The 25,268-nt window shown below is 34.6% G+C and overlaps 1 long non-coding RNA gene across 2 annotated transcripts in view; it reads left to right on the forward strand.

Annotated features, from left to right (window-relative positions):
* Window positions 1-25,268, forward strand: part of LOC120225374 — a 142,109-nt gene that overhangs the window by 106,977 nt on the left and 9,864 nt on the right. The window contains exon 3 of one of the 2 annotated variants that reach the window (XR_005526791.1): window positions 14,191-14,361. The exons of the other annotated variant lie outside the window; for it this stretch is intronic. This is a non-coding gene — a long non-coding RNA (uncharacterized LOC120225374). Of the gene's footprint in view, window positions 1-14,190; window positions 14,362-25,268 lie in introns of those variants that run through there. 2 annotated transcript variants of the gene reach the window in all.

The raw sequence follows: 25,268 nt of genomic DNA on the forward strand, positions 1-25,268 counted from the left end.
CAGAGTCCATTTATTTAATTTATTTATTTATTTATTTTAATTTTTTAAAATTTTTTGCAGGGCTGATTTAGTGGACTTCTTTAGTTTTTGTTGGGAAACTTTTTATGTCTCCTTCTTATTCTGAATGATAGCCTCACAGGATAGAGTATTCTTGGCTGCAGATTTTTCCCATTCAGCACCTTGAATATATCATGCCACTTTTTTCTGGCTCTCCAAGTTACTGTGCATAGATCTTGTGCTAACATTGGGTGTCTTCCCTTGTAAGTTAGGGATTTCTTTTGCCTTGCTGCTTTTATGATTTTTTTTTGTCATTATATTTTACAAATTTAAGTACTATATATCTTCATGTTGGCATGCATTTCTTGATCCTGATGGGAGTTCTCTTTGCCTCTGGATATGAATATCCATTTCCTTCCTCACGTTAGGAAAATTTTCAGCTATAATTCCTCAATTAAAGGTCCTGCTCCCTTTTCTGTCTCTTCATTTTCTGGGACCCCTATGATAGAGATGTTACTATGCTTGATGATGGATTCACTGAGTTTTCTAAGTCTATTTTTGTGATCCAAGATTTTTCTTTCCTTCTTTTGTTCAGCTTCATTATTTTCCATAATTCTATCTTCTCTATCACGTATTTGTTCCTCTGTTTCTTCCATACTGTTCTTTTTACATCCATTCAGTTTGAATCTTGGTTATTGCAATTTTCATTTTGGCCTGATTGCTTTTTTAGCTCTTTTATCTCTGTGGTAAGGATACCCCTGATGTCTTCTGTGATTTGCTTAAGCCTAGCTAGTTATCATACTTTAACTTGCTGCTTTAAATTCTTTAACAGGCATAATACTTATATCTGTCTCAAGAGGATTCTTGGCCTTGATGTTTTCTTGTTCTTTCTTTTTGGATGAATTCCTCCATCTTGGCATTTTGTCTAGGTCTCTGTCTTTTTTCTATACTTTGGAACGCCTGTTATATTTCCTGCTTCTCAGAGTAATGGCTTTATGAAGATGAAGTCCTATAATGTCTATGGCCTGGTGTTTTTCAGGAAGTGTCTCTTGTGTGTTCTGTGTGCACTCTGTTTCTGTGTTTTGGATCCTCCATCCTTCAAGTCACTCTTCTGCAGAGTTTCTCCTTGCCTGTAGTAGGGACTATTTGGAACTTGGCCAGAGTATGGTGAGTTTTTATTAGGTGTACACTGGTATGCTTGCTAAAAGAGACCTGATGCTCTTTCCTATTGAACTGAAGATTTGCAGAATTCTGTGGTCAGTAGATGTGGTCCATATGGGGCTTTGTGCTGACTGCTAGGGGAGGGGCCAGCTGTGCTGGCTCTTAGACACATTTACCTGAGAAAGCAGTCCCTACAGAACACAATGAGGTGGGACTTGGTATAAGCAGGTGGGTATACAGTGTTAGTTCCATGCTGATTACCAAAGTTGGTTTATGTTGAAGAGCAGTAGATGGAAATGACATTAGCCCGCTCCTTTGTCTCTGAAGAGAGGAGTCCATGCTTGCCACTTTCAGGAAATCCCTTCTGGAGGAGCAAATGATTTCCACTCATACATCACAGGCAGTTTTCAGATAGCTGATTTCAGACTTTGTCTCTGGGTTGATTGCCTGCCTGGAGCAGTGTAGCACACCTTGTGCTCTATCCTAGACAGGCCTGCTGACTTTTAAAATTACAAACTTAAGGGACCTGTTGTGGCAGGGATCTGCACTGGTCCTCTGGAAAAGGGTCAGGTTTGCCATAGAAGGGCAGTTGAGTCAGAACACAGGGGCATAGGTTTTGGAGAAAGCTGGCTTAGCAGCTAGTGATGGTTAACACAACATCATGTATTTGTGTCTGTGCTGAGGGGCAGGGAAGGAAATGGTGCCTGCCAATTCTTTTGTCCCCAGAGAGGCAATTCCATCTGTCTAGATGTGCTCCAAAAAGTATGAACAGTCTCTTCTCATGCCTTTTAGCTGATCCTCAGATCATACAGTCTATCCCAGGGGTTGTTTGCTTCTGTCTTCTCCAGAAGCAGGGCAGTGTCCTCACATCTCTATCTCAGCTGAGCCTAGAGACTTCTAAAAGTCCAGTAGTTTATACCTGCTTTTTGCAAAAACTCATGAAATTCAGGCCCTCTTGTTCTTCCATACAATGGTTTTGAGGAAGTGTCCTCCTCCTTCATTTCTTCTATACTCTACTCTCTCTCACCTTTCTCTGTGACAAAGGGCTCCCTCTACTACACAGCATCCATGAATCTTTTCTCCCCCAAACCACATCTGCACACTTTCTACCTTCCTTGAAGTGGCCTTTTGCGTCCATCTAGTTGTAAGATTTGTTCTACCAGTCCTCAGGTCAATTTCTTGAGTATTCAGAATAATTTTATAGCTACTGGTCTGTGTTTGAGGGATGAGGCCACCCTAGGGTCTTCCTACTATGCCTCCATCTTGGCTCCCCTACCCTACGGCTCATATTTTAGAGTTCAAAATTCAGCCTTGGAATTTTTGCTATGTTAGTAGTTTGCATATAGGCCTTGAATTATTCCTCAAATGGGAAAAATATTTGACATATTTTATATTACCTTCCACTATAAAATGGATATGGTGTGGATAATACTATTATGTTGTGATACTGGGAAAACCAGGTATCATCGATGTATACCCCTACTACATGATTTTATGTGGTAGTTAATAAAACTTTATTTTATTACTTCTATCATTTCTATCATTGAATTTAAGCTTATTTAAACATTTCTGATAAATGATCAAGAAGATTTTGAAGAAATGATGGTGATTGAAACTTTAGTGATAACTACTACATTCATTTTTTTATTGTATCTTTATATATTTACTACCTTCATAAGTGTCTGAGCCTAGTATTACCAAATACCAAATCTGGATACTAGATAGGCAAAAGTGGCATTTGCAGAGAAAAGTAGCATTATAAAGAGACACATAAAGTAAGAAGGAAACATGCAACCCAAGTAGAAATAACTGTTAAAAGTGAGATATTACCCCACTTACAGAAATGTACAGATCAACTAAGCAGAAAATTAACAAGGGAACAATGGCTTCGAATGACACACTGGACCAGGTGGACTTAACAAGTATATTCAGATACATTCATTTCATCCTAAAGCAGCAGAATATACATTATTTTGAAGTGCACATGGAATATTCTCCAGAACAGATCATATACTTGTTCACATCAGACCTCAACAAATAAAAAAGGGTTGAGATGATACCATGTATATTTTCAGACCACAATGCTGCGAAACTTAAAGTCATTCACAAGAAAAAAAATTGGAAAAACCATTAATACCTATAGATTAAAGAACATCCTACTGAAGAGTGAATGGGGTAGACAGAAAATTAAAGAAGAAAATTTTAAAAATGCATAGAAGGCAATGAAAATGAATACACAACAGTCCAAAACCTTTGGGATTCAGCAAAAGCTGTTTTAATAGGGAGGTATATAGCAATACAGGTATAACTCAAGAAGTAAGAAAAGTCTCAAATACACAAACTAATCTTACACCTAAAGGATCTAGAAAAGTAACAGCAAATAAAGCCTAAACCATGCTGAAGAAGTGAAATAATGGAAACTAGAGAAGAAATCAATGATATAGAAACAAAATCAATAGAACAAGACCAATGAAACTGAGCTTATTCTTTGAAAGGATTAATAAAATTTATAAACCCCTAGCCAGACAAAAAACAAGAGGACTCAAAATCATGAATGAAAGAGAGAGATCAAAACCAACGCCACATAAATACAAACACTTAGAATGTTATGACAAATTATATGCCAATAAATCAGGCAATCTTGAACACATGGATAAATTCCTAGAAACATATACACTATCAAAACTGAAACAGGAAGAAACAGAAAATTTAAACAGACTTATAACCACCAAAGAAATTAAATAAGTAATCAAAAACCTCCCAGCAAACAAAATTCCAGGGCCAGATGGCTTCCTAGGAGATCTACCAGCCATCTCAAGGAGAAGTAATACCTATTCTTCTCCAACTTCCCAAAAAAAATAAAAGTAGAAAGAAAACTTCCAGACTCCTTTTACCTCTTTGACCTTGTCGGTAGAAACTTCTTAATAGACATGTCTCCTGAAACAAGGGAAACAAAAGCAAAAATGAAGTATTGGGACTTCACCAAAATAAAAAGCTACTGTACAGAAAAGGAAACGATCAGCAAAACTAAAAGGCAACCTATGGAGTGGGAGAAGATATTAGCAAATGATGTAGCAGAGGGCTAGTATCTCATATCTATAAAGAACTTATTCAACTTAGGGGTGCCTGGATGGCTGAGTCGTTTAAGTGTCCTACTTTGGCTCAGGTCAGGGCCTCATAGTTCCTGAGTTCGAGCCCCCGTAGGGCTCTGTAGCCTGGAACCTGCTTTTGGATCCTGCCCCTCCCCTGTCTCTATTTCTCTCTCTCTCAAGAATAAATAAACATTAAAAAATTAAAAAAATAATAACATATCCCACATAACAACCCAAAACAAATAATCGATAAGAAATGGCCAGAAGATATGAATAGACATTTTTCCAAGGAAGACATCCAGATGGCTAACAGACACATGAAAAGATGCTCAGCGTCATACATCATCAGGGAAAATCAAGTCAAAACCACAGTGAGATACCACCTCACATTTGTCCCAATGGCTAAAATTAACAACACAAAATTAACAGATGTCGACAAGGATGGAAGAAAGGAGAACCCTCTTACACTGTTGGTGAGATTGAAATTAGGTGCAGCCACTATGGAAAACAAAATAGAGATTCCTCAAAAAGTTAAAAATAGAACTACCCCATCACCCAGAAATTGCACAACTAAGTATTTACACAAAGGATACAAAAATACCGATTCAAAAGGGCACATGCACCCTGATGTTTATAGTAACTTATCAATAGCCACAATATGGAAAGAGCCCAAACATTCATTGACTGATGAATGGAGAAATAAGAGGTGGTATATATGCATGTGTGCACACGTGCATACACACACACACACACACACACACGTATATAAATATATATGTATGTACACAACGTATACACAATGGAATATTATTCAGCCATCAAAAAGAATTGAAACCTTGCCATTTGCAGTGACTTGGATGGAGCTACAGTGTATTATGCTAACTGAAATAACTTAGAGAAAAGTAATTACCCTAACATTTCAGACATGTGTTGACTTTAAGAAAACAGATAAGCGTAGGGAAAGGGAAAAAAAGAAGGCAAACAATAAGAGACTTTTAACTGTAAAGAATAAACTGAGGGTTATTGGAGGAGAGAGGTGGGAGGAGTACGGGCTAAGTGGTTGATGTGTTCTGTGTAAGCGATGAATCAGTTTGTTCTACTCCTTAAACAAATATTAAACTATACTTTAACAAACTAGAATTTAAATAAAAAACTTAAATAAATATGTGCATGCTAAATGTACCCTTGTTTGAAAAAAATGTTAATAAAATATTCATGCATGATTTTTAACAAAAACAGTGAGATATTATTGCAAATTTTACACTTTCTTTAATTCTTTAATTACTATAAGTAAAAACAAAGCCTAAAGCATTATACTTTTATCTATAGTTTCATAAACATACCTATTCTATAATATTAGTTTTAAAATGACCTGCTACAATCCATTCTCCCTACCTTATTTTGTATATTATCTTGTTTAATTTTGTCTCATTAGGTATATACATTTTATGATAGCAGAGAATGCATTTCTTTTGTACACTGCCATAACTCTTGCACCTAGAAGAATGTTTGGAAAAATAGGCATGAGTATTAGTTAAACAAATAAATGATATACCATTATGACTTGCATGTAGGTTATGTTTAAATAGCACCATTTGTTTAATTTTTTTGTAGTATTCTATATCAACAGAATACACATATCAAAGTTATCATGCTTTAAATGTATGAAAAAAATCTAGCATTTTAAGTCTTTATTGAAATGGCTAAAATGTTTGCTATTACTATTAAGACTTTTACTGTTTCAGAAATGAGAAGGAGTTCTTGAATTAATTTTCTCTTAGTGTATACTTATAAAATTAAACTAAAATTTTCAAGCCAGAAATGTCATTAAATCAAAGCTTTAAAATACTTTGTAATAACGTCCTTTTAAAGTCATTATGGATTGCACAGGAATTGGTGTACTTTGGTGCTACTTAACAATATGAGCTTTGAATCAACACACCTGGGTTTGAATCCCAAGTTCTGCAAAATATTTATGTGACTTTGGCAAAATTTTAAACTTTTACAAATTATGGTTTCTTTCTCCATAGAATAAGATTATAATAATACATAACTTTCTGAATACTACATGAGATTATTCATGGAAATATTTCAGCATCTTGCCTAGTATATTATTATTATTATTATTGAAAAACATGAATTTTCAAAATTTTATTTCATAAGAAGAATTAAGAAAGTCTTTTTGGCATATTATCTGGGTTGTCCTAAAATGTGATACCCCAAATCTGGTGCTTTGGCTATCTGAAAACTTGTTTATCTTTATTTCTCTAGGAATTAGTGTATTCATTAATTGAACAAATAATTGTTACAATATCAGTATGAAAAAAGATTGGCGTTTCAAAATGCTATTATTGAGACAATAATGTATAGTAGTCACCTTACAAAAGGTAATTTAGTGAGTGACTGCAGTTACTAAGATTCTAGACCTCTCAAATGCTGAAAAATCTTTAATGTTAGTAAGGTAATACACATTTAGAATGCTGAGAAAACTGCAAGTGAAATCATATTAATTATAAAGACCCATAGCAGAGTAAATATACATACATAAAAAGTTGTGGAGAAACCTGTGATATTTTTTAAATGCTTTTTATTGAGAGAGAGAGAGAGAATGAGAACACATACACACAAGTCAGGGAGAGGCAGAGAGAAAAAGAGGAAGGGATGGAATCTTAAAAAGGCTCCATACTGTCAGTGCAGAGCCTGACGTGAGGCTTGATCCCCTGAACCATGAAATCATGATCTGAGTAGAAATCAAGAGTCTGATGCTTACCTGACTGAGCCACCCAAGTGGCCTGAGACCTGTAACATTAAAGCAGAGTTACCATGTTAAGAAAATTGTCTCCTCTATATCTTATGAAAATTCCCAGTAGTGTCCTATTTTTCACAAAATAGAAAAGAATACTTTCTTAGAGTTTTTATAAATCTGGATCCAATTACTACTTCAATAGCTTAAAAGTAAATTATCACTCTTAGTAGATATTCAGATACATAAGTGTATCCCAGGAAAACATTTTCAGAGATAGCTGATACAAACATGGTTTTTGAGAAGTTAAAAGGCAATGACATTAGTTCTACATTTGAATGATCAAATGATTTCTAACACCTGTCACACATCATAGTTTTCAAAATTGAAAAAAAGTTAGTTAACTTCTTCAGCATTTCAAAAGTTTTGTTGCATATTGACTTCCCTAATTGAGTATATAAAGTAAGGTACTTAAGGAGCACCTAGGTGGTTCTGTCATTTGAGCATCTGACTCTTGATTTTGGCTCAGGTCCTTATCCCAGGGTCGTGAGATCAAGCCCTGCATCAGGCTCAGTGCTGAGTGCAGAACCTGCTTGGGATTCTCTCTCTCTCCCCTTCTATCCCCTTCTCTCCCTGATCCCCCACCCCCTCACACTTGTGCTCTCTCTGTCTCTCTCAAAATAAATAAATAAACCTTAAAAAATAAAGTGGGTTATTAAAGCCCAAAATTGTTTGTGATCAGGCAAAGTTTATAACAATATTTAAGAGTGGCAGACACAAGGAAGTGAGAGTCTTAAAGTGAGTTGCAATTAAAATATGGTTGGATAGGTTGTTTAATCTTGTGAACAATTTTATCTGTATTGATAGAGTTTGGAGGCTTCTTCCCTTAAAAAAGAAGAAAAAAGTAAAGTTATTATTTTGTTCATTATCATCCTGGGCAATATTTTTTCAAAACAGTTCTTTATTTATGTTGATCTAGATTTTTTTTCCTCTCAGTCCTATTAATTAAAGTATATAGATACAAGCTGGTCTTGGTTTTCAGTGCCCATTCTTCTCAGACTTAAAAATCTGTTTCAGGTATTTTATAATATAAGAACTCTAGTAGAGAAGAGAACCTTGAATATTCAAATGTAAAGTGTACAGACTAGAAGGATAATAAGCCTATGGTTAATATCAATTAAGAAAACCATTAATTTATAATTAATACTCAAATCTAAGTTCAGCACTTTCAGGGGACTAAAGAATGCTGCTTTTACACATACACATGCATGTGTGCCCATATGTGTGTATGCACACGGGTGTGTGCGCGTGCGCACACACACACACGTAGTGCCTCTTGTGAAATCTCCTTTTACCATAACTGTTAAATACCTTCTAGTAGAGCTTTTGAATAAATGATAAAATAATTACATCTTAATTACCAATTATTTGGTAAGAATTCTAGTCTTTTTCAATTGGAAACAACTGCCAGTATGGAAACACATCCAGAAAATCAGTTATTGGGTTGTCTGGCTAGTTCAGTCAACAGAGCATGCGACTTTTGATCTCGGGTCCTGAGTTCAAGCCCCACGCTGAAGGTAGAGCTTACTTAAAAAACAAACAAAAAGCAGAACAGAAGTTCAGCTAGACATTGGAAGCCTTTAGGGAATATATAAGGTTTTCTCATGTTAGAATTCTTGAACCACAAAGCAAGATAGTCTAGATTATAATATTATAAAGTCATATTGTTGATAGAAATAGTTGTGCTCAAAGTGGATCTTATTTTTTACCTTATTTTTTCTTCCTGCTGTTGCTACTATGTGGAGACAGTGGTACATGCAAACAACCATATAATCAAAAAATAATTTCAAGGTGGCCCATCTACATACTTTAAGTTGCGGACAACTGACTAATTACCCAGAGCCATTAGCTATCATTGGCATCCTTCAAAGTCATAAACAATTTCTGCATTTTCTATTACCATAGAAATATTTTCTATTACCATTTTCTATTACTATTCAACTAGAACTTGTGGTCTACAGAATTTGCAGAGTAATTGCAGAATGAAATATCGGTATGCCAACACAGTGCAAAGATTATGATCTAAACATATTCTGATAACCCAATTTTATTCAACAACAAGGAAAAATGGTTGTGCTCAATAAGGCTTTCCAAAAATCAGTGACAAAAAGAACTTATTGCTTCTCTCCACATTTCATACTTAAAATACCTTGCTCTAGTTCCACATTGAAACTATTTCCATAAATGGAAACAGTTACCAATACATAAGGCTGTGGATATCACCACTGAACTCTGAGATACTGAAGTTTGTTTCTTTGGTCCCCACAATTTTTCCTTTGTTACCATTTGTGTTATACAGTGGTATGTGTATGCTTTGAGCTAAAGTTGAGTTATTCAAAATACATTGAAACCTAAAGGAATACATTTTAAATACAATTTGGAAAATACTTTTTTATATAGACTTGCACCATGGAATACTTAAAAGATGCGTAAAAGATGACTTTAAGCATCTCAGGAGGTCAGCATGAGGTGAATTAAGCAAAGACAGTAGTAGATTCTGGCCAGGGGCAGCATTCTTCTGAGTTTAAATGTACTTTTCATCTCTGATATATAGAAGCTTAGAAATTGAGTAACATGGGGTGCCTGGGTAGCTCAGTCAGTCAAGCATCCAACTTTGGTCAGGTCGTGATCTCACGCTTTGTGAGTTTGAGCCCCATATTGGGCTCTGTGTGACAGCTCAGAGCCTGGAGCCTGCTTGTCTGCTTCAGATTCTGTGTCTCCCTCTATCTCAGCCCCTCCCCCACTCAAGTTCTTTCTCTCTCTCTCCGTCTCTCTCTTAAGAATAAACATTAAAAATATTAAAAAAAAGAAATTGAGTAACACCTTAATCATAAGTATATGGAAGTAGAATTAAATAATTTTGTGTTTGCTTAGGAAACCGAATACAGGATAGACTTTTTGATCAATTTTAGCTGTTTTCTTAAAGGCAATTTTTATTTATTTTGATAAGTCCCTCTGTTTATGTTAGATATGGTTAAAGGCTTATAGATCTCTGAAAATGTGAGTAGTACTATTATTCCCAAATGGCTGATGCAAAATGGGGAAAGAAAAGCCTCTTGGGTGGATGAAAAACCTAATCCAGTTTTTCCTGTTCCTATTGAACTTGAAGCAAAATGAGAGGACCATGGCCAGTTTTTTTTCCCACGTACCTGGAGTTAATAATGTGAGGATGAATTGGAATTACTTTTTGTAACCAACTCATGATTACTACCAAGAGGAAACATGATCATTACTAAGCAAGATGAGATGATAGTCAGTGATTACTTCTGACCTCATCAACTTTTAAAGTCTTTGATTCAAGCATGGCTCTTTGAGAACTGGAATGAAAAATAAAGAGAGAGTGAAAGAAGGAAAGGTTACTGCCCTCAATTTCTTTCATTAATTTGCTTATCATACAAAGAAATAAGTGGAAATGACTGACACATGTTATCTGTGAATGCTTTAGATTTTGTACTTGTTGTGTTCTTTTGTTTTAGTTTGCCCCTTAATGTCATGGCTTTATGTGACTACCTGTTGAATATCTGGGCATTAAAAGCCTTGGCTGATAGACTCTTAATTAAGATTATTACTAAGGTAATCTCTTGCTTAGGATTTTATATTTGTTGAGGATTTAAAACAAAAACAAGAAATAAATACATTGCTCTGTTCATATCTGTCAAAAGTTAGACCAAAAATACTTATTTTGGTTTATTAGATATATTTAAATTATCTTATAAAAGTCCAGACTTATGGCATCCATTCATTGGACAGACAGATCAGTGAACAATAAATTACAAACTGTATATCATGATAGAAATCCACACATAGTGTCCAAATTTATTTGATAAACTTTAAAATATATGAAGTTGCTGTGATTATAGTAATGCATTTAAATGCTTATGAAGGAATAGTATTTTACGTCAGCAGCCATTTTTGTAGCACTAGCAATCATTTAACCCAACTAAAATATTAAGTCATGGTTAAAACTGAAAATAAGCTGGGACGCCTGGGTGGCTTAGTGGTTAAGCATCCGACTTTCGCTTAGGTCATGGTCTCGCGGTTCGTGGGTTCGAGCCCCGCGTCGGGCTCTGTGCTGACTGCCAGCTCAGAGCCTGGAGCCTGTTTCGGATTCTGTGTCTCCCTCTCTCTCTGACCCTCCCCTGCTCACGCTGTCTCTCTCTCTCTCCTAGAAATACATAAAAAACATTTAAAAAAAAACCAACAACCTGAAAATAAGCTGAATGACCTGTTGAATTACATTAAAACACAAGATGATAAGAATGATAGATATAATTTTTAAAACATTATTTATTTAATATCTACATTTTCCCCATGTTTTATCCGAGCCTCTCTTATTTCTGTCTGAAAAAGAGAATATCGCTGTTCTGCTATGTTCATTTATTGCCATTAGACACCCATTTGAAATTGTGAGATAAGTCAGCATAATTGAAGATAAATTTGGCTTTTCTTTTCTCATGCTTCATGGACCCCAAACTCTGTCCCATCATTGGCATTTCATTTCCTAGGCCTCAGATCCTGTTTTTAAGGAGATGAATGAAGTGTTACTTAGACAATTCCAACCCTTGAGTCACTTTATAAAATTAAATACTCTCTATTGCAAAAAGGACCTCCCTAGCATATGAAGATAATATGTTCGTTATTTGAAAAATAGCAACAATAAAGTAGAAAATGCCATTTTGCAGTGGTAATCATAGTCATATTGACTTTCATTTTTACTGATTATCAGGGAAATATTCTGTGTCAGATCCTTATATCCCAGGTCCTTACACAGGTTTCCTCCACTGTCTCAACATAGAGCCTTCCTATGAAAATTTTCATTAGCCAAATGCAGTTAAGTGCAGAAACAGTTGCCATTTATATGGAAAAATTTTTGAGCATTTCCAAACCCCCAAAATAACCTCTCTTAGGCTTTTCTGACACCTTAGGACACATCTTACTAAAGGATGGTCAAAATAAATGGGGATAAGAAAAAAAAAATAGATGCTCACAGACATAGTGCAAAGCTCTGGTGGCTTGATGCTAAGAAGCCAAGTATAGTTCCGGGGAAGGAGCTTGGCAGCGCCCCTCTCACTTAGGATGTGTGTTGTCTCTATAATGATTTGCTACAAAACAAACACTGAATCTTGTCTTTGCTTTTAGCCATTTTTTTGCAAAAACAAAATTCCTCTTTTGATTTCTTTTGGTTAGTGAAGCTAGGTATTCATGCAGGTCATTTCTATAGGTGAAGTGGACTAACATTAACTTTCCAAAAGCAAGGATACCTGTATCTTTAACTTTGCATCACACATTTTAGCATAATTGTTTTACACAGTTGGCAAGTGAAGCTTAAAAAAAGTCAAATAAGTAATATGTACTAGTTAAAGTTACAGACTCAGGGTTCAGAATTCAAACTCATATCCTTAGGTTTCTTTTTTTTTTTATTATATTTTTTAATGTTTTTTTTAATGTGTTTTATTTTTTTTATTTCTAAGAGAGAGAGAGGGAGAGACAACGCGAACAGGGGAGGGTCAGAGAGAGAGGGAGTCACAGACTGAAACAGGCTCCAGTCTCTGAGCTGGCAGTCAGCACAGAGCCCGATTTCTAAAAACTGCAGTTTCTGCTATTCTGACACCGAGATAACCTGGGCTTAAATTTCAGATTGCTGATGAGTAGGATGTGATACAGAGTAGAATATGTGCTACTTTTCAGTTTTCCTTGATAGATTCTTTGATATTATGATTTTTAGCATTGCAAAACACATTTAGGGGATAAATTCCATACCCTCCTGTATCCATCATTAGTCAAAAGTCAATATAGGTGGAAGACCAATGCTAAATAAGGCCTTTGTTAAACTTCACTAGGTCATCGTTGAAGTAGACAAAGAGAACACAATTTGGAATACTCACATTGGTAAATTTTGCTTTCTGACTTACCTGGGTTGTCCATTTGACTTTTCAGGCAAAATATGTTACCATATTTTTTTTTGAGGGGAGCGGACATTCCTTACCCTTTTTTTCCTATCTCCTTTTAGATTTTCCCATTTTCTTAGTTTTATTTTTTTCACAATTCTCCTAACGTAAGTAATTTTCTTTTAAATTATGGGGTTGAAAAATAGTCTGTGAAATGCAATACTTTATTGAAGTCTTCCGTATCTCACACAGAAGGGTTAAAACTGACAATTGGATAGGGGTACCTGGGAGACTCAGTGGGTTAAGCAACTGACTCTTGGTTTTGGCTCAGGTCATGATCTCACATTTGTGAGTTCAGGCTCCACATCAGACTCTGTGCTGACAGCATGGAGCCCACTTGGGATTCTCTGTATTCCTTTCTCCTTACCCCTTCTCTGCTTGTGTGCTGTCTCTCTCAAGATAAATAAACATTTTAAAGAATGAGGATGGGATAAGATATAAAAGCATATCATGAAGTGTTTTTTTTTTTTTTTTGGCACCCCTCAAAAACACACCCAGATACATATAAACATGTACATACAGATATATCCACATACAAGTAAATGTACAAACTGCCACTATGGGTATCAGTTTGTTCTATTAATAGCTCTGGGACCCTAGCAATTTTTGGACCTTGATTTCATGCTCCCTAAATAAGTTTTACTTCATTTATTAGTGCATCTTCATTGTTTTATAAGCATTTTGAATCTTAATAAATTATTATAAATATTTTAGAGTCTTACAGCATAAGAGATTTCTATGTTTTCCTAACAATAATAAGTTTACATTTTATTTTTGAAATGGTAACAGAGAAGACAGTTGCTAGGACATTAACTTTAGTGCACAAGATCAACATCCTAATGTTAGATACTCAGAAGTCTGGACAGAACCAGGGGTATGGCCTCTGTGAAACATACACTTACTGAATAATTCTTTGTGTTGCTAACTCCCCAAATATTTTAAGAGATTTTATGTGTGATAGGAACTTAATGTAAATATATTACTTTTTCTTCTGCATTTCCTACCTATATCTCTTCAAGGACACCAATAAACTTTTGATTAGTACCATGGGCATTTCTAACTTCCTATATTCAGGTTTCTTTTTCAGTGAATTCTGTCGTGAGCTGGACTATACAGTTTTTCCTTGCATTCTAACTATAATTCATTACACTCTTGTGATTTCTTTATAACACTTTTTCTTGATTTGCAGGAAACTCTTCAAAAGCAGGCCATCAATCACTGAACATGTGCATGAAGAAATGACCTTCGTGTCTATTTCTTGTTCTAAATAATTTTTCTTTCCTTGTACAAATTCTTCAAGGTAGTATAATTTTTTTCAGCTTCTTGTTCCATGTTTTTGCTGCGATATTGTAATTGAATATTAGAGGATAGTCTATGTGTGTGAGTGCATGATGAATCATGTATTTATTTATATTATATATATTATATGTATAATATATATATTATATGAATATATTATATGAATATTTATAGAAGACAGATCATTCATAGAAGACAGATCTGTTTACTCATTATTTTGCTTTTTGTTTTTAATATTTTTAGTTATTTTAGGCAAGAAGACAAGATCAGAAACACATCATGTGATAAGTTAAAAAATATTATTGTATTTATATAGTTCTCTTCTGAATATTTTAGATGTTTTGAACACCTAATGATATGATCCACCCAGTGACTTTTTAATCACTTTAAATAGTACTGTGTTTTACAATATTCTTACACAGGGTAAAAAGCATACCATCAAGTAGTGTTGGACCTTTTGATGATTATTTAAAAATTTTTTCAGTATGAGACGAATAAATGGCTGAGCATAGGCTTTACCTGTGGGTAGACTAGGCCCATCATAGTTTCCTAATATCTATTGATTAATCAGGTTAAGCTAGATTATATTACTGTGTAGTAAGCAATAATCTTAAATATTAGTGATTAAGTAATATAAAATTTTAGTACTTAATCAAACTATGAATATAGCATTATTTGATAGATAATTTGGTAGAGTCTACCCCACATAGACACTTTGAGATACCATCGGAGGGAGATTTATCATTGTGTAGCTGAAGCATCTGGAAGACCTGATCTTTTCATTTCCATAGATGGTGAGAAATGTGTTTGAGAGCCTTAAATTGCCAATTAACTACCTTGACACAGAAGATCATATCTACCATAACTACACTATAACCATAACTCTTACAGTCCATTGGCTAGAACTACATATACGGTCCTACCTAGTTGTAAAGAAGTAGAAACATTTTTTTGGCTATGTATCACCAAGGTAAGATGAAGTCCCACGGGAGTTCTTATTGAAATGTAAACTTATTCCATCATATTCATGCATTATTCTCAAGTTTAGGTAAAAATTCCAAATGTCTGACAGATTTATTAAACTATTTTAATTTTATTTTAACTTAATTTTACTACTTAAAAAATGTTTATTTTGAGAGAGAGAGAGTTAAAGTGAGCATGGGCATGCACATGAGTAGGGGAGGGGCAGAAAGGGAGAGGGAGAGAGAGAATTCTAAGTAGGCTCTGCACTGTTATCACAGAGCCCAATGGGAGGGGCTCAGTCTCATGAGCCATGAGATCGTGATCTGAGTCAAAATTAAGAGTCCAAAGCTTAATTGACCCATCTGGGCACCCTTATACTGTTTTAATTTTAAACATTGATGAGATTCACCAAAGTTTCTTAAATTAAAATTATTTAACTATGTGTATTCTCTTTATCTTTTATTGTTTGCCTATTTGTATTATTTTAATTGAGATTAGTAATTTTAATTTTAATAATTTTAATCCTTGTTTATGACATGCATGTCTTTCTAAAATAGTATTTCTGAATTATATAGTTTACTTTTTCTAGACATTTTAGTATGAGGAAATGACTAATTTCAAATCTCTTTTTTTTATTGAGAATAGTATTTGTAAATTACCAAAATTAAGAATCATCCATATATCTTGTCATTTACAAAATACATTTCCTAGAGTTTATATTTTTTTAAAAGAAACCATGTGTTTTATGTTATTTCTTTAGGTTAATAAAAAGGAGTCTGTAAATAATCCTTTGTTGTTTATATAGTTTTGTCTTATTATGTGCTATATCAACACTTCTGTACAACATAGCACAACCACATCACATTATGTTCATTTATATAAACTATCAACCATTTTCTTAATTTTATCTAAAACACCTCTGTGTGGTTAACTTAAATAGTTCAGCCAGTACTTTTTGAGTACCTATTATGTTCAAAGTACTGTGATACTGCTGCAAGTACTAGGCCAACTTGATGCATATAATATATTTGAAGAGATAAAGCATATACACATGCATTTGTTTTGGTGTTTTATAGCTCAGGAGAGTTCATTTCCAGAACTGTATAGTAAAAGAGAATTATGCTCACAGATACGGATAAATCTCTCTTATCTGTGCATTTATTTGGGGGTATGCATAATTCTAAAAACAAATTGTTTAAAACCATTTACATTTTGTTTTGGAATATTTAATACAATTTGAAGCAATGGAATAAATAATCATGTGATGTATGTTTTCTTGAATTAAAGCTGGAATTGTCAATGAAAACCTGTATTATGGATGAGGGCAAGAATGATCTTTGTGTTCTGGAAGCCGAGGACAGTTAGTTTAGGATTAAAAAGTTAACATAACGTATCCTCAAAGTGAAAAACCACACAAGAACAAGTAGGAATTTTCCTGCATTTATAGTTTAATTGAAGAAAATAGAAATACTTAACTTGTCTGACTTGGATGATCTAATAATAACCAATGTTGGAAGTACACTGGCTAAATGCCAATTCATAGATTATATCTCCAGATTTGCTCTTTGCTGTTACATGTGTGCTATTTATCAAAAGTCTTATTTTCAGTCACCAGGCTCTCATATATAAGAAAGAGCCTGTCCCATTTCTAAATCTAATCCTACAAAGTAATATACTTTCTAAAGACTTAACTGTTTTACATATTTATGAATTTCTCCACAGGCCCCCTAAAAGATTCATTTCTCAGTTGTGTCACAAGACATCACAGTATAATGCCTGGCTTATTTTCCCATCAAATATTGTTCTACAGCTGCATGGTGTTTCCTATTTGCCATTGTCTAGAACACACTGAAGATGTAGCATTGACCCAGGCTGCTCAATGTGCAGGACTCATGCCTGCAAGCACTGGGATTCTGTAAGACTTATCACTGTGTTTCTGTGTCATATCACAAGCTCATCTGCAGAAATATATACTGACTGAGTAACCCTGAGGTAGACAATGCTTAATTCTCCATTTCAGAATCTTCCAGGAATGGAAAAATGATTCAGCTGGAAGGCATCTGCCCCGTCAGCACCCTATTATCCTAACACTGTGTTTACTCTGTTATAGGTTTCAGTTATCCTTACACAGTTTGATCATCATTTTTGAAGCTGGCCTGGTATATAACTTAACACAAGTTCACAGTATGTTTATTATTGGTTTTAACATGATACCTGTGGATTTACATGCATCTGTTTTCCTAGTTTCTCTAGTCTATACTTTTGAGAAATATACTTAGAAAAGAAATAATTGGAGGATAAATTATTAAAAATTGATAAACCATTTGTTAAAAGAATCTGAAGTTATTTTAGTGGTTACTAATTACCAGAATATTGAAATAAATGCATGCACAGAAAAAAAGCAACATTTATATAGATGTTACACACACATGTACTTATATCACATCCACAAATACACACATATGTATGTATTTCCACACACACAGATGCTGTCATGGTGTGTGAGTGTGTTAATGTATGTCTGTAAGATACTACAGAATTACAGTAAGAAATTACATTAAGAAATTTAATATTGCTTACAAATAAAATAATCCTATTTACCAGTTATTTAGCATTCCATATTCCCACTTCTACTTATAAAATATTCTGTGCAAACAGAAAGTCATTAATTTCTAATGTAGTGGAAAACCCTGCAAATGTTTTGTTTTTCATGAGTTTGAAATGACAGGTAGTTTTTTAGAAAGTAAAAAAAAACATAGGTAAGGGTGTATAAAAGCAAAAAACAAATCTCATTTTCAGTAGTTTTAATAGTTGGCTTTAAAAATTATGTTTTTCTCTATAAATCTAGGTTATATGGTTTATATGAAATAATATTAGCAAGACTGTCAGCATTAAGTTAACATTTTTTGTGGCCATAATAAAAATTAATAATTTTAATACATTTGTATTTGAGTTGAATCATTGATTTATTTCATCATTTATTTAATAAATATTAGGTCTTTATATCAGAAACTTTCAATAATATGGTTTTTAATTTTAGATATATAACATCAAAATTGTAAATATGTTGATGTTAGTTTGCTCTTCTGTTTTTCCTTTTGTGGCTTCATCCTTTTTCAACACCTTTTAGAAGTAAAATGATGAAACTCTGTTATACATTGTGTTAAAATATTTTCAGAGTTCGGATATAATAATGAGCTTTCAAAGTCATTTTCTTGAAGCTTTATTTTTTTGTCTAGATTACATACATTCTATTTGATTAATTTAGGATATCTTGATAAAAGTATATTTAAAAGAAAATAATGTCAGCTGACTTCATGTTAGATTCAATATTAGGTCACTTTATTTATTTGAAGGATCATACCTTTGAATTGATAATATACATATGTTGCTATGAATGGATGAGTTTCCTTTAAAGCTTTATTTGCAACTCAAATGAACTACAGATTTTACGATCATATGTGTAGATATATTATTTTAATATCATTTATAATCATATACATGTATATGTATGCGTGTATGAATGCATGTATATATATATTTAAATTTCTCAAGAGTACTGCAACACAAACTTGATTCCTTAAAACAGTAGTTCTGGAGACTAAGAGTCTGAAATCAAGATGTTATGGAAGAGGGTTGCCAGGGAAGATGGTGGTGGTGTAGGAGGATCCTAAGCTCACCTCTCCCATGGATTCAACTAAAAAACGCATTAGTATAACTTGGAAAATGATTTGAAGACTGGCATAACAGACTCTCCAAAGCTAACTATAGAAAAGAGACCCCATTGAAGAGTGTAGAAAGAGCTGAAATATGATTGGGAGCTAAATAGACCCACACAACTGTCCCCAGGTGGGAGGGACACCATGGACATAGGTGAGAGGACCAGTCCCTCACACTAAGCACCCCAGGCATGAGGAACCCACACGAAAACCAGAGGAGCATAATTTTGTGAACTTTTATAATCAACAGGACTTAACACCTGGAACTTTAAAAATCAGTGAGCTCCGCTATAGGAGAGCCAGGCAGGTAATACAGAACTGAGTTCCTGCCTATAAAGAGCACAAAAAACAGTTCCATGGAGATACAGCATAGAAGCAACAGTTTGCAAAATGCCTGGGGTATATGGGAGGGACATTTGTTTACTAATCTCAGAGCTTGTCCTGAAGGGGCAGGGATCTTTGGGAGATTGCTCAGGAAGAGAGAAGCTGGTAGGTGCCATTGTCCTCCACTGCCCCCAACTCTGGATACAAGGATAACTAAGGAACCACCACACAGCAACATTCTCCACCTAGCTTGATAACAGCTTGCACTACCCCCATGTACTTCTGTGGATACACTGTGGATACTCTGTGTATACACTGCCACCAACCCAGCCCAGCTTGACAGGGTTTTTGGATGACTGTAAGGCCTCTTCCACAGTGGACCAATGTGGATTTTGTTAACACTGCATGCCCAGCTCCCACATTCTCCTGCAGACCTGCCTCCTCCAATATATTCTTAGCCAAAGCCCACCTAAAGTGATGCCACAAGCTTGACAGTGTGTAAACAGCCCAGACAGGGACCAGTACCACTCCAAAGTGACTCATGACCTGGAGAGAGGGGAAGCTAAGCATACACACCAGTTGCACTATGGCACCACAGTGAGCTGGGAGCAGACTACAGATCTGACTGGAGGCTCTTCCCAGCAATGAAAGCTCCTCGGAAACAACATAAGGAATGTATTCTGCACTTTTGTGGTGCTACTTCTCTGGTAAACACCTGGTCTCACTCAACTCCAGCCAACGTAGTCTCAGATTGATTCACTAATAACACCGAGACAAAACCTTGCCCCAACAGGCAAAGGGAGCTGTTGCAGATGACTGATGGTAAAAACAGATCAGCCACGACTGAAGATGTACACAACACACATAAAGAGATACCCCTGAAAGCTTCAGGTGAACAGACGACACTGCACTTCAGGGTACTACTCGAAATCTTCATGAGGCCACTACTTGCAAGAGTAGGACACATGGCTGACTTCCGTAACTTATAGAAACAAAGAGTGTTGTTACACACAAAAAAGGAGGCAGAGGAATATATTCCAAATGAAAGAACAAGACAAAATCACAGCAAGAGCTAAATGAAACATAGATAAGTAATATGTCTAATAGAGAATTTAAAGTGGTGATCACAAAGATACTCCCTCGACTGGAAGAGTATAGGAACTCACTGAGACCCTAAACAAAGAGGTAACAACAATGAAAGAACCAATCGCAGATGAAGAATTAAACAACTGAAATTAACAATAGATTAGATAGAATCAATGCTAGACTAGGGGAAGCAGAAGAATGGATCAGTGCTCTGGAGGACAGAATAATGAAAAGCAATCAAACAAACAGTAGAGAGGAAAAAAATAATAAAAAAACGAAAAGAGACTTAAGGAACTCAGTGACACCATTGAGTGTAGTAACATTCACATTATAAAGATTTCAAAAAGGGAAAAGAAGGAAAAAAGGACAGAAAACTTATTTAACCAAATAATAGCTGAAAACTTTTTGAATTTTGGGAAGGAAACAGAAATCTAGATCCAGGAGACACAGAGAGCCCCCAACAAAATCACCCCAGGGATGTTCATACTAAGAAACATAATAATTTAAATGGCTAAAAGTAGTGATGAAGAGACAATTTTAAAAGCCGCAAGGTCGGGGGCTGGGGGGGACGGGGAGAGTTACATATAAGGGAAACCCCATAGGCCTATGAGCTGATTTTTCAGCAGAAACTTTGCAGGCCAGAAGGAGGGGAATGATATATTCAAAGTGCTGAAAGGAAAAAAAAAATGCAGCCAAGAATACTCTATGTGGAAAGATTATCATTCAAAATAGGAGAGATAAAGATTTTCCCAGACAAAAGTTAAAGGCATTCATGACCACTGGACCAGCCTTATAAGAAATGTTAAACAGAACTTTTTGAGTAGAAAGGAAAGAACATTAGTAGGAATAAAAAAGAAGGAAGTACAAAAACAGTATTGTTAGATATATCTAAAAGAAATTAGTTAAGGGTTTCACAAAATAAAAGCATGTAAAGTATGAAACCATATACCTAAAAATTGGAGGAGAGAGGAATAAAGAATGGGTTCAAACCTGAGTGATCATGAACTTAAAATAGACTGTTTTATATGCTTCTAATGGTAACCACAAATCAAACACCAGTAATAGTTATGCAAGAAATAAAGAGAAAGGAATTTAAGCATATCACTAAAGAAAACCAGCATAACATGAGAGAAGTGAGCAAGAGAAGGAACAGAGAAGTACTATAAAAACACACAGAAAACAAGTAACAAAACGACACAAAATACATGTGTATAAATAATTACTCTGAATGAAAATGGATTAACTGTTCCCATCAAAAGACATAGAGTGACAGAATGTATCAAAAAGCAAGACCCATTTATAGGCAGCCTACAAGAGACTCATTTCAGACCTAAAGATGTATGCAGTTTGAAAGAGAGGGGGTGGAGAAGCATCTATCATTCAAATGACAGAGTAAATGAAATAAAAAGAAAGCCAGTATAGCAATACTTATATTGGAACAAATAGATTTTCAAACAAAGACCGTAACAAGCTACAAAGAAAGACACCGCATATTCATAAAGAGAACAGTCCAACAAGAAGATTTAACAGTTGTAAATATTGCACCCAACAGGAAAGCAATCACATACACAAAGCAGCTAATAACAAATATAAAGGAAGTAATCAGTATTTATTCAGTAGTAGTAAGGGACTTTAACACCCCACCTACATACATGGAAAAAGCATCCAAACAGAAAAATCAACAAGTAAATAGTGGCTTTGCATGACATGGACCAGATGGATTTCACAGATATATTCAGAACATGGTGTCCTAAAACAGAATGCACGTTCTTTTCAAGGACACATGGAACATTCTCTAGAATAGATCACATATTAGGCCACAAAATAAGTCTCAACAAATCAAAAAGACTGAAGGTATATCATGCATCTTTCCTGAATACAATGCTATGAAGCTAGAAATCAACCACCAGAAAAAAATCTGGAATAAACACCAACACATGGAGATTAAATAGCATGCTACTAATCAATAAATGAATCAACCAAGAAATTAAATAGGAAATTTAAAAAAAAACATGGAAATAAGTGAAAATGAAAACTCAATGGTCCAGAATCTTTGGGAAGTAGCAAAAGCTATTCTAAGAGAAATGTTTGTAACAATATAGGCCTACCTCAAGAAAAAAGAAAAATCTCAATCTAACCTTACAACTAAAGGAACTAGAAAAAGAAGAACAAACAAAACCCAAAACTAGAAGAAGGAAGGAAATAAAGACTAGAGCAGAGATGAATGAAATAGAAACAAACAAACAAAAAAAACCTCAATAGAACAGATCAACGAAACAAGGAGCTGGCTTGTTGAAAAGATCCACAAAATTGATAAACCATTAGTTAGACTGGTCAAAAAAATTACAAAAGTAAAAAAGAGAGAGAGAGAGAGAGAGGAGAAAGATAACTCCAATGAATAACATCCGAAGTGAAAGAGAACTAACAACTGACACTGCAAACACATAGAGTATTTTAACATATTATGACAACATTATGGGACAGTAAATTGGACAACCTAGAAAAAGTAAGTAAATTCCTAGAAACATAACTCCCCCAAAATTTAACTAGAAAGAAATAGAAAACTTGAGCAGCCCCATTACTCACAATGAAATTAATTCTGTATTCTAAGAACTCCCAATGAACAAAAGTTCAGGACCAGACAGTTTCACAGGTGAATTCTATCAAGCATTTAAAGAGGAGTTTATACCTATTCTTTTCAAACTACTGCCCCCACCCCCCCAAAAAAAAGAGGAAGGAAACCTTCCAAATTGATTTTATGGGGCCAGCATTACCCTGATACCAAAATAAGATAACAAAAGAAAAGAGAACAACAGGGTGCCTAGGAGGCTCAGTTGCCTAAAGTCCAACTCTTGGTTTTGGCTTAGGTCATGATCTCATGGTTCATGAGGTTGAGCCTCAGTCACATTGGGCTCTGCACTAACATTCTGGAGACTGCTTGAGATTCTCTTTCCTTCTTTCCCTGCCCACCTCCTTTCTCTCTCTCTCTCTCTCTCTCTCTCTCTCTCTCTCTCTCTCTCAAATAAGTAAAGAAACATTTAGAAGAAAGAACTACAGGCCATTATCTCTGATCAACTTAGATGCAAAAATCTTCAACAAAATATTAGCTAGCAAACCAAATCCAACAATACATCAAAGGAATCAGGGGCACATGGATGGTTCAGTTGGTTAAGTCTTCAGCTCTTGACTTAGGCTCAGGTCATGATCTCATGGTTTATGAGTTTAAGTCCCACATTGAGCTCTCTCTGCTGGGAGAACAGAGCCTGCTTTGGATTCTCTATCTTCCTCTCTGTCACTCTCTCTCTCAAAATTAAACATTTAAAAAAAAGGAATCACTCTCTCTCTCAAAATTAAATAAGCATTTAAAAAAAAGGAATCACTCTCTCTCTCAAAATTAAATAAGCACTTAAAAAAAAGGAATCACTCACCACAATCAAGTGGGATTGATTCCTAAGATGCAAGGATGGTTAAATATTCATAAATCAATCAACATGATGCATCACATTCATAAGAGAAAGGATAAAAGATGTATGATTATTTCAGTGGATGCAGAAAGCATTTGACAAAGCACAACATCCAGTCATGATAAAGCCTCACAAAGTCAGTCTAGATGAAACATATCTAACATAATAAAGGCCTTATATGAGAAATCCCCCTCCAACATCATACTCTTGTGAAAAATGGATTGCTTTTCCTCTAAAGTCAGGAGAAAGTCAAGGATATCCACTCTTTCCATTTTTATTCAACATAGTACTGGAAATCATAGCTACAGCAGTTAGACAACATGAAGAAATAAAGGTATTCAAACTGGTAAGAAGTAAAGCTCTCATTTGCAGATGACATAATACTATATATAGAAAACCCTAAAGACTCCAACAAAAAAACTACCAGAAGAAATAGATTCAGTAAAGTTGTAAAGTTGTAGGATACAGAATCAGTGTACAGAGATCTGTTGCATTCCTATACACTAATAATGAAGTAGCATAAAGAGAAATTAAGAAAACAATCCCATTTACAATTTCAATGTCTGCCTGTGTATATTTCTCTGTTCTTGACATTTCCTATTAGTGAATTTTCATAAGATGGAGATTTTTTGTGATTGGTTTATTTTGCTTACTTTTTTTAAAGTTAATTTATGTTGTAGCATGTGTCATTATCCCTTTTAGTGCCAAATATATGCTAGTGTACGGACACATACCACATTGTGTTCATCCATCCATCAACTAATAGACATCTGGATTATTTCCAAGTTTTAGCTATTTTGAATAATGTTCTATGAACACACAAGTAAAAGTACTTTTATAGGCATATATTTTCATTTGTCTTGGGTATATAAATAGGACTGGAATTGATGGGTCATAAGATAACTATGTTGAACATTTGAGGAAATGTCAGAGCATTTAAAAAGTGCTGTACTATATTATAGTCCAGCTACCAATGTATGAGTGTTCTAATTACTGCACAGCTTGCCAACACTTGTTATTGTTTTTTTTTATTATTATTATAGCTATTGTCATTGGTGTGAAGTGGTATCTTACATGGTTTAATTTGAATTTGTCAAATGACTAATGATTTTGAGCATCTTTTCATATGCTAATGGTGATTTAAATATCTTCCTTGGAGAAATACCTATTAAAGTTACTTTTAAAATAGTCTAAACTCTATTTTTAATTCTATTTTATGTCTTTTTATAAGTAAGTTCTAAGAGTTCTATATATAATGTGAATAAAATTCCTATATTGGATATGTGATTTACACATATTCTTTGAATTTTTTTTTTTCAGTTTTGTGGTAGTATCTTTGTAGGAGAAACATTTTTAATTTGGATACAGTCCATTGTATCTCTTTTCTGTGTCACTAATTAAAATATCTCTTT

Source organism: Hyaena hyaena, unplaced genomic scaffold (assembly GCF_003009895.1).
Source record: "Hyaena hyaena isolate Hyena2069 unplaced genomic scaffold, ASM300989v1 scaffold_1381, whole genome shotgun sequence".
Taxonomy (NCBI): domain Eukaryota; kingdom Metazoa; phylum Chordata; class Mammalia; order Carnivora; family Hyaenidae; genus Hyaena; species Hyaena hyaena.